Source organism: Schistosoma haematobium, chromosome 3 (genome assembly GCF_000699445.3).
Source record: "Schistosoma haematobium chromosome 3, whole genome shotgun sequence".
Classification (NCBI taxonomy): Eukaryota; Metazoa; Platyhelminthes; class Trematoda; order Strigeidida; family Schistosomatidae; genus Schistosoma; species Schistosoma haematobium.
This window is the reverse complement of record NC_067198.1, coordinates 35,536,184-35,546,430: the sequence shown is the minus strand read 5'-3', so window position 1 is coordinate 35,546,430 and position 10,247 is coordinate 35,536,184. Positions and strand designations below refer to the sequence as shown.

At 42.7% G+C, this 10,247-nt stretch overlaps 1 protein-coding gene across 2 annotated transcripts in view; it reads left to right on the top strand.

Moving 5' to 3' along the window:
- The first annotated feature begins 3,644 nt into the window (after positions 1–3,644).
- RMND1_1 (Required for meiotic nuclear division protein 1) overlaps positions 3,645–10,247 on the top strand; it is a 41,254-nt gene continuing 34,651 nt past the window's right edge. Inside the window, exons 1-2 of one of the 2 annotated variants that reach the window (XM_051213735.1) lie at positions 3,645–4,287; positions 5,120–5,729. The gene's annotated coding sequence lies outside the window, so the exon portion shown is untranslated. Of the gene's footprint in view, positions 5,730–10,247 lie in introns of both variants that reach the window. The other variant, XM_051213734.1, reaches the window with a different exon arrangement.

Sequence of the window (10,247 nt, the reverse complement as noted above, 5' to 3'; positions counted from 1 at the left end):
TTGGGGTGAGAAGAAATTTGAGGACAGTAGATAGTCATTTAAACCGTCGCATATCAGGGACTCCATGAGTTTTGAAGGTAATGACAGAAGAGCCACCGACCGATAACTTGAAGGTTCATTGCGTCGACCTCCTTTGAAAATTGGTGTGATGTGAGCCAACTTCCAGTTTTCCGGTAATTTGCCTCGGCTAAGCGAGTGTGAAAACATCACGCTAAGCGGTGTTGCCAGGATTGAGGCTGCCTCTCTCAGTATGGCAGGATGAACCGTATCCGGGCCAGGAGAAGTATCTAGTATTAAGTGCTGCAATTTCCGGAACACCAAGTCAGCGCTTAGGTCCACTTCAGAAAGTCCTGTGGAACTGCAGATGAAACTGTCGTCAATAAAGTTGATGTCAGCCGGTTGAAATGTTTGAGAGTAATGTGCCGCCAGAAGGTTAGCGGCGTCGCCATCGTTGTTGGTCGGGCCGTTAAGATCTAGCAGTTGAGAAACTCCTGTTTTGGCTTGACGAAGAGAGGCTGCATAACGGAATAGGCTTCTAGGGTTAGAGGCGAATTTGTCCATAAGCTTTGTTTGTTACTGAAGCCTGTCTTCTCTTATAGCCTTCGTGCATGTGTTCCTGATATGTTTGTATTGCCTATACGCTCCATCGTTATTAGTTCGTTTGTATTCCGCCCAACAGTGCCGTTTGCGGCTTAGGAGGCGAAGGGTACGGTTCTTGATTACTGTAGGTGGCTTGCAGCTTTTGGGAACCGTTTGAGGAACTGAATGGTCTGTAGCACATAAGAGCGTGTGCAGTAAGAAGTCCCAATGACCATCCACATCGATTTGAGGGTGAACATCCCAAACCACCTGTTGTAGATAGTCATGTAGAGCTGGCACATTCAGCCGTTTAAAATTCCAACGCAAATTATTGTTGGGATACCTTAGCTTAGTTTTGATGACAAAACTGAAGGCTATGACGGCATGATCGCTTTTTCCCAGAGGAGCCAGGATTGAGAGGTTGTCGACTAGGAATTCTTCGTTAGTGAATACACAGTCTAAGCGCGATGGTGTCTGACTGTTTCTCCAACGAGTTGCCGACCTCACATTTTCATATAAGCCCAAGTCATCGATGAGGTTGAAGAACCGAGCTTCAATTGAGTTGTCGCCTCCAGTGTACGTGTGTTCCGCGAAGTTGACTCTAGGGAGATTAAAGTCCCCTAGAATCAGGATGTGTGTGAAACCGAGACGGATAGAGCGGGATAGTCCTTCCAGCATACGACTATCGTACTCGGTGTCGGCAGTTGGCTTCCTGTAAATGACTCCGACTAGACACCTCGAAGTACTAGACAATCTTACAGAGCACCATATGGATTCCTCAAGATTGTTAAACTCGAGGTTGTGAACCTGGTGCACCTCCAAGCAAGAGCTTATGTATATGGCTACTCCGCCCCCAATTCCTGTTTTTCTGTCGTTGCGGAACAAAGTCATCCCAGGCAATGCTAACTCTTGGTCCGAGAACTGAGAAGATATCCATGTTTCAGATATTCCTATCAGATGGGCCTTATTAGCGTTGCTTAGTTCACGTAGTTCATCCAGTTTGTTTGGTAGACTCGCGGCGTTCATATATAAGCAGTTTATGCTTTCAATTTGGAACGCGTGAGCTTCGTCCTGTTTTTCTGTATGAACCTTATGTGAATGGACAGGTAGCCCACCTATGTGAGGTTTGCCGAGGTGGTAGGCCTTGTCCTTTACACGTTTTTTTTATCGTTTAGACAGTCCACAAGTGGAATGGTCAGCTCCAACTTGTCTTTGTTCTTGGTCCTAACTTCGTATGGCCTATCCGGGTGCATGTGGATTCCAGATGGCAATCGACGTCTATTAGCACGAAATGCTTCCAGAACTGCAGCCGCCATGTGGGAAGATGGGAAGGTTATCTTCATTAGACGGGGTCTAAGATCACCGTCCTTCTTGGCTAGTCTCGTCACATGCTGAGTCAGTATGTGTTTGAGCCTCAAGGACTGTTTGATGAATTTCCATTCCCTGATGTCAGAATTTGATTGAGTAGGGTCTGCATTTTCCGGTATACCTTGGACAATTATGTTTCTTCCGCGGAAAAACTTCTCACGAGATTCTTTAGGGACGTTTCGTATGATACTGCGCTCAGAGTACGGTATGTCGGGCAGTATTCTTACGTTACCATCTGATTTCAGCAAGTGGCTTGCTAGCAAGACGTCCTCTACGTCGGTAGCAGCCTTAAGTGTTACTCGGAGAAGCCTCGGGTGATTTAGATGCTTAGAATCCTTTCCTCGAGTGAGCCGGGTGACCGTCAAAGGCTCTATTCTAGGAAGTTCGAGCTTCCTGTTCAATTCACCCCAGAGCATCCTGTCGTTTTTGTCCTGCAGACTGAGAGGAAGATCAGGCTTGTCAACGAGGTTCATGATAATGAGAGAATCGTCACGAACTGTTGTTAATTTACCAGGTTTCACGATGGGTTCAGGTTTAGTAACTTGTTGTTTGGAGGTCAGTGTGCGTTTATGAATCATGGGCTCTTTATTGACCGGACGAACAGTCTTGGGGGTAGACTGTGCGACTAAATTACCAGTTATTTTCCGTGCAGCAACTCTTGGGTTGCTCGGCTTAGGCGGTGATGCCTGGTTCTTTTGGGCTCTCTTAACGTGGGTCGAATCACATGCAGGGTTTTTGGCAACCACTGTTGTGTTCGGGGACCCTGAGCTGGGAGACCCGAGTTTGCCTAGGGAGTTCAGTACCGTCGACGTAATGATGGTACTGAGCCTCGGCACGTCGTCGTTAGTGTGGATGGATGCTCCATCGATGGAATACCTACCGATATCCCTGTTTTTGAGTCCGTTGCACTCTCTTGTTTGTATATCAGTTTTTTTACTATCGTATTCCAAGTTAACTGACAACTTGTTCCGAAGACTTGTCAGTAGGACAATGATGTTACTCAGCAAGACTACGGAGTCTGTGTTGCACGTGACACACACCCACTTTTGCTCTGACTTGCTGAGTCTGTTGTAAGCAGTTGCTGTCAGATCTGTGCATGCTTCGTGGAACCAACCTTTGCAGTTGTCGCACTGCATGCCAGTTGTGACAGCAAAACGGCATCCCGGACGTTTGCATGAGTTTTTCATGACGGTGTTGAAGCAAATTATGTTATAGATGCTTGCAAGAGCCTAGGACCTTTTAAAAAAAAACACTAAAAAGCACACTGAAAACGGACAAAAATGGACAAAACGAGTGATATAAACTGAAACTAGTCTATACGTGAAAAACAAAAAAAACCGAATAGTAAGCTGAGGCAAAACCACAGGTAACTATTAAATATAGTGAAACTCAAAAAAAAGTAATCTGCCGAACGTATAGCTCAGGATAGATTCTTTAGAACTGAAATGGTACTTTTGTTGCGTAAGAACACAGCAAAAGTTTGATAAATGCAAATCACGTTAGGACTAAACTTCCCGTTCGAAAAGCGCGGTCGGCTGTAAGTTTGAAGACAAAAAGATACTTAAAGCTGTTATAGTGTAAACTCATAAGTTCAGTTTACCCTCTATCAGAAGAAATAAACATTATCAAAATGAACGTTATGCTATTCTTTACCTTGTTCAATTGACAATGAGCTAAAGATAAGCGCACTGTTCCTTAGGTGTGTTACTTAATCGCTTTCACACATGTGCCCGGCGTGTAGTTTCGTTCTAGAGAATTCTTACTGAAAATTTTATAGCCTCAAAGTTTACAAGACTGACCTATGTTTAAACTAATTTATTACGACTCATAACTATCTCACTTTTATCTTTTGTTGTCGTTGGATGCTCCTAGTACCACATCATAACTTACCAAGTTATCCGATCTCGTATACTACTCAGCATAACATCGTTATTAAAGTTGGTATTGGCTCCATTCGAAAGCATTATTCTCGTTTCACATATGACAGTAATCTTCACCTGGGATCTGAATAATTCTGTAGTGAATTTTGTTTTGTCATTAGTGAATTTGTCATTACATCTAAATCTCGACATTTGTACATCACAAGTCCGTGATGTACAAGAGTTGATCAATCTCAATCGGTTTATAATAGTAACATGGTTTGTATCAGACCAAATACAGTTCTCATACATGGATTCATACGATAGAATTTCTGCTCCATAATGATGAATCAGTCCCATTAACAGTTCACTGTGTTTTTAGCATGCAATTCAGTTATATCCCTCAATAATATCTCTTAAGCTGTTGTTTCGCGGCCCAAGGTTTAGAACTCGCATTCTCAAACTCAGTTGTGTTGGGAAGGTAGTATATTTTTGCTCATACATATGTACTATAAACATTATAGTGTATCATTTAGCTGTCTATTTGTTTCTATCCGGTCTTCGTTTGAAGCCCTGAGATCGAATGAAGTTATGTATATTACTGACAGATGTAATAGGTTCGATCGAAATTAAAATCTGGGAAGGATGTGATTGAACATGTAAACATCTTTAAACAGAGATTTTTTAAATATTTACTTACGAAAGTAAACGATAAGACTTAGTAATGGTTAGACGCAAGCTGTGGTCAATTCGGCAATCAAAACAGAAAAATACCCTCACATAGCTTACAGTGACACTAAATCTTTTAGAACACTGTTCTAAGTACCCGATAATGTTTCCATACGATTGGAAGCTAAAAGTTTTCTGCAATTCTTAATATTTGTAAAATAATGGGCATTATTCCGTCATATATAATAAAGTAGCTCATATCGTTAATTTCATCTCTCTTAATAAAAGTCCGAATATAATTAGATGTTAGATGTAATGACATGCAGCAAATATTAGTATTAGTCTGGGATCATGTATATCAAATTTGATCTGCTTTAAACCTCGTAGCTTCTCTATCATATGTAGAATTTAACATGTTATCATGTTTTATTTATTGGCAGTAAAATTTGAGTCATTTGAAATCCTCTTGCCGTCTTGAGGAATGTCTATTACCGTGTTTTAAGGCTCTAAAGGTAGATCGAACATTTTCTCCTATCGTTGAACTGACTCTCAGTTTAGAAGAAAAGTTCTACTAAAACACTAAATATCTATCCAAGTTGTTTCATATGCTGTTCTGGTATCTTCTGCTTTTTTCTTTTGTTTAGTTGATTTTCAAATATGGAATCTGTCGATATTCATTGTTCTGCCTTATGCACAGCTAAAAATCGGCACCTGTCACTTCCTACGTCTACAGATGTCTCAACTCCATTTCGTTTTGTAATTATTGCTGACCCACAGCTTGGTTTACTTGAACAGTATGTGGAGAAACGTCCTCGACCCCACCACTGGGATAGGGAAGTGAAGCTTGTTAGTAGGGCAGTAAGTATCATAAATCGTCTTTGTCCGAAGCCAGCTTTTGTTATCATTTGTGGGGATCTTGTTAACGATCATCCAGGTGGTTCTGATAGATGTAAACAAACATCTGATTTGCTGGAAATACTGTCTCATCTCAACAGTGATATCCCTCTTATTGTGCTTCCAGGAAATCATGATGTTGGGAACCGCCCTGATGTAAATGACGTGCAGGACTATATAAGCATGTGGGGAGATGATTACTTTACTTTCATATTTAACCGAACAAGGTTTATTGTACTTAATACTCAATACCTAGTGAATGACTCGAAGTTCCAATCTTCGTCCAGTGAATTTCGTCAGTGGTTCAATGAACAACTCTCTATAAAAAATGAAAATTTTGATATGTCGGTTGTATTCCAGGTAAATATACATATTACTTCAAAATAAGTGATAATCGATAATGCTTTGCCCGCACTTTTTGGTCCTATATTTCCATATTTTTCAAAACATCACGCTTTACATATCTCCGTCATTTTCCATGGTCTGACCACAATCTGTATTATGAAGTTCTTCCTGGCGTTATAGGTTATTTAAGTCAAATAGTGGTTTTTGACTCTATCCTAAAATAGTGGCAAGATATAGTACTCATTTGTGACCACAAATTGCTATAAAAGTCTACGTTGACTAAGGTAAGAACACTGGAGAAACTTTAGCACGTGTAAATTAACACGTCGCACCTATTCGTGGTGCTGTTTATTTCTCAATTCAGCTTTTTTTATTGCTATTTTTCACAGTTGATTGGAAATACTAGCTATCTATAACAAAAAACTCCTGTCACAATTGGCAGTAGGAAGAAAACGAGAGAAATCATACAGACTAACAAAGGTAAAAGTTCTGAAGAGTATAAACTGATATAAAAAGTGCGACGAAGATAAATTCCATACATCGCAAAACGTACACTTCAGTGTTCGTGAAAAATAGCCGAAAACTACCGAAATATTATCAGTAAATAATTTTGGAGCCATTCATGGTAAAATCTTGGCTATTGAGTTACAGTCTCCATGACCTCATCTAGGAGTAGTAGATTATCACACTGACTAATTGCATGTTCTCGTACTTGCCTTCGTCCCGACGGTTGCTGCTGTGTTGACGTGGTGGTTGGGCTTGCCTGTCGCGATAAACCAATCGAGCTATACTGTCTGGAACCATCATTCCTCAAGGTCCTACAATGCCAGGCAGGTCGGTTGAACAGCGGTAAGACTAAAAGCAGTAAACTCAGAGTCTGAGGACGAAGCCGTACTGCTGACTGTACAGAGGTGTGACGGCAGTAAGATGTTTCCTTCAGACAACTGGCATAACAGTGATGCCGCTTTCCCACGAGGTCAGTCAGTCAGTCAGTAACAACGTAGAACTTCGTACGTACGTACATCAGTTCGAGTTGCCACATCACATTAGCACAGAGATGCAGTGGTCGATTCAAATCCCGTAGTGGAAGAGGTAATAAGAGTATAAGCAGTAATCGGGAAGATTAGTGTTTGGAGATGCTACTTAAAGAGTATAATACAGTGAAATAAATTTGAGAAGAGAAAAAAAGAGACAAGGAGGGATAAGGAGATCAAGATTTGGGAGAACACAAAGAGTGTATGCACCTGCGCCGTTGCAAACGATTTTGAGCCATGTCATTCAGGGTCTCTAACCATCGGTTGCTATCATCTCGCGGTCCCCAACCAGGTAGTCTACACCTACCAACATGACTCAGTCCACTTGTCAGTGACTTCATGGACTTGTGCCATGTTTTGGTCTGGCCGCCCATAGCTTTCTTCCAATCTACTCCTATACCACCGAACATCGCACGCCGAGGCAGTCGGCCGTTGGGCATACGTAACACATGTTCGAGCCATCTCAACTGATGAAGTTTCACTACTTCATCTTTAACTAGTACCCGTTTCCTAACAACTGCATTACTTACTCGATGGTCCCAGGATATACGAGCAATATTTCGAAGACACCCATGATCAAATACTAGTAGCCTACGAATATCCTCTACTCTTACCAGCCATGTTTCACTGCCATAAAGTAGGATGGAACGAACTGCTGCACAGTAAACACGTCTTTTGATTGAGAGACGGATATCTCGCCTACGCCATAAATGACGCAAGTTGGCAAAAGCTAGTCGAGCCTTCTGTATCCGTGCTGAGATTTCGTCACACACCAGACCACAAGGGCTGATGAGACTTCCAAGATAAGTGAAGCGATCGACACGCTCAATTACTTCACTCCCTATCATTAGTTTAGGTGTCGATGCAACCCAATCCTGTAGTAACATTTTGCATTTCGAGGGAGAGAATCGCATCCCGAACATGTTAGTATTGTTGCTTAAAGTGGTCATAAGACTCTGCATTTTGTCAGCGTCTTTACCAAATAAAACTATGCCATCAGCATATTCTAAGTCAACAAGTGAACCTCCCGGTAGAAGTTCAACCCCTGGAAATTTAGATGAGGAGAGTGTTATCTCTAAAAGCACATCAACGACAAATTTGAACAAGAATGGAGAGAGTGGGCAGCCCTGACGAACACCATTTGAGGTAATCAAATTTGATGACAGTTCGCCATAAACTCTCACTCTACCAGTTGTGTTCGAGTAGAGAGTCTTTATAAGGTTAATGTACTTCTTTGGTACTCCTTTCAGTGACAAACACTGCCATAGAACGTTACGATCGACAGAGTCAAATGCTGCTTTAAGGTCGAGAAATACTACCATTGTGGGGCGTCTGAACGTGTGTCTGTGTTCTGAAACCTGACGTAGTGTGAATATCGGATCTATACAACCACGTCGAGGTCGAAAACCAGCCTGATTTTCTCTAGTCTGCTCTTCACGAGCTTTGGTTTGGCGTCGAAGTATTATTGAAGCTAATATTTTAGACACTATATTAGTCAAACTGATTCCTCTGTGATTGTCACAAGAGGACTTTTGTCCTTTCTTATAGACTGGCACAATCAGTGATTGAGACCAGTCAGATGGGATTACGTCCAGTTCCCAAATTCTACCTAAGACCTCAGTTAATCTCACTGCTAATACTGAACCACCATCCTTATAAATCTCAGGAGTAAACCTGTCAGGGCCTGCTGCTCTCCCTCGCTTCAAATTTCCTATGGCTTTTTCAACTTCGTAAATAGACGGAGGACCCACATTAACTTGCCATTCAGGTTGACTGGAGATCGTGGGAAACCGAAGTGTGGCTGAAGGCCAGTTGAACTGATCCCTAAAGTGTTCTGCCCATTGATCCAATCTCCTGGATTGAGAATGTATAATATGTCCATCTTTCTCTGGGAGTGTTTCGCTAGCAGTCGGTTTCCTTAACAAGTCTGAACAATTGTCTGCTATTACCTTTTGCCTCTGCCTTTTCCATCCCTCTTGCTTTCGCTACCCACCACTGTTCACGATCATTGCGTAGACTTCTTGTGAGCTTGCGCTTAAGCTGACTCCGCTTTTCATTATGTTCAGAGCCAGGTGGAATGAGTTTCCGAGCATCTATCAGTGCGATAGATGCTGCTGAGATCCAGTGTTGCTCCCTAACCTTACTGGTTACCGTACTAGCAGATATCATTGCTGTTTCCACAGCTTTTCGGATATCATTCCATGCTGCCTCGGGGTGGGCATCACATACATGGCTGCCTAACTGTTTTCCTAGTTGTTCCTGAAATATACTCTTAACTTGACTATCATTAAGTAGGGCCCTAAAGGTTTACTTGCAGCGTCTTTCCTATGTCCAGTAAGACGCAGACAGATACGCGCTCGTACTATAGAGCATGATCTGAATCTAAGCATGTGCTCCAGAATAAGCGACAGTCTTCTATCGAGCCCCTCCATCGGTGGCTGATAGCGATGTGATCTATTTGGGTCCAACGTTGGGACGAATTAGGGGGTCTCTATGTTAAAGGATGTTTTCCCTTATGCTTAAAGTTAGTATTTGCAAGAAAGAGGCGGTTATCTGAGCATAACTGCAACAGACGGTCGCCATTATCTGTTCTTTGAGCCACGACACTATAATATCCACCCAGGTGTCTTTCCCTATCGCTTAGTTTACCTACTTGAGCATTAAAGTCACCGGCCACTATTACTACATCCGAGCGCCTAGCTTTTAGGAGGAAGTCGGAGAGCTTTCTGTAAAACTTATCTTTTACATCATCTGCGCTGCAGTCAGTGGGGGAATAGGCAGAGACGACGAAGAGGCAACGACGAGTGTCCCTATCTTTTCGGATCCTTACTGTTCCGTTCAGTCGGACAGCGCACAAACGACTGTCTACTGGGATCCACTCTAAGAGAGCTAGTTCTGCCCTAGGACTCAATACTATACTTACGCCGGAGAGGCCACGGGAAGCAGAATCAGGGCTTCCAGATACACGAAGTGTGAATCGAGTCGGCAGCAGTACGACTTCGCCCTCAGACCTTGAGCTGCTGCTTTTAGTCTTACCATTCTCCAATCGACCTTCCTGGCATGGTAGAACCTACAGGAACATATGTTCCAGCCAATATAGCTCGGTTGGGTCATCGCGATAGGCAAGCCCGACCACCGCGTAGCAGCTTCGGTCGGGCTTCCTACGAGGAGGGGTGGAGTTTGAAAAGGTCGACCCTAAAGATACACACCTCGCCTTATCCCACGGATATCCGTCTCCGGCGGTAAGGTCTCAGCAAGTACGGAGCTAACACAAGAATTACTCATAAGAAGGTAGTGTGTGACCGACTTCAAGCAGTTGTCCCATGGGCATTGCGACCACGCTCTCAGGTCACTAGAACCATCTGTAACCCAATTTCTTTTTTCAAGTACCTCCAGAAGAACCGTTCCACGGTGTGGGAAATCTGGAAGTAATAACCGCCCTCATCCCCTAATAGCACTCAAGATCATTGTATTCATAACCAATCTCCCTCTTCAATTC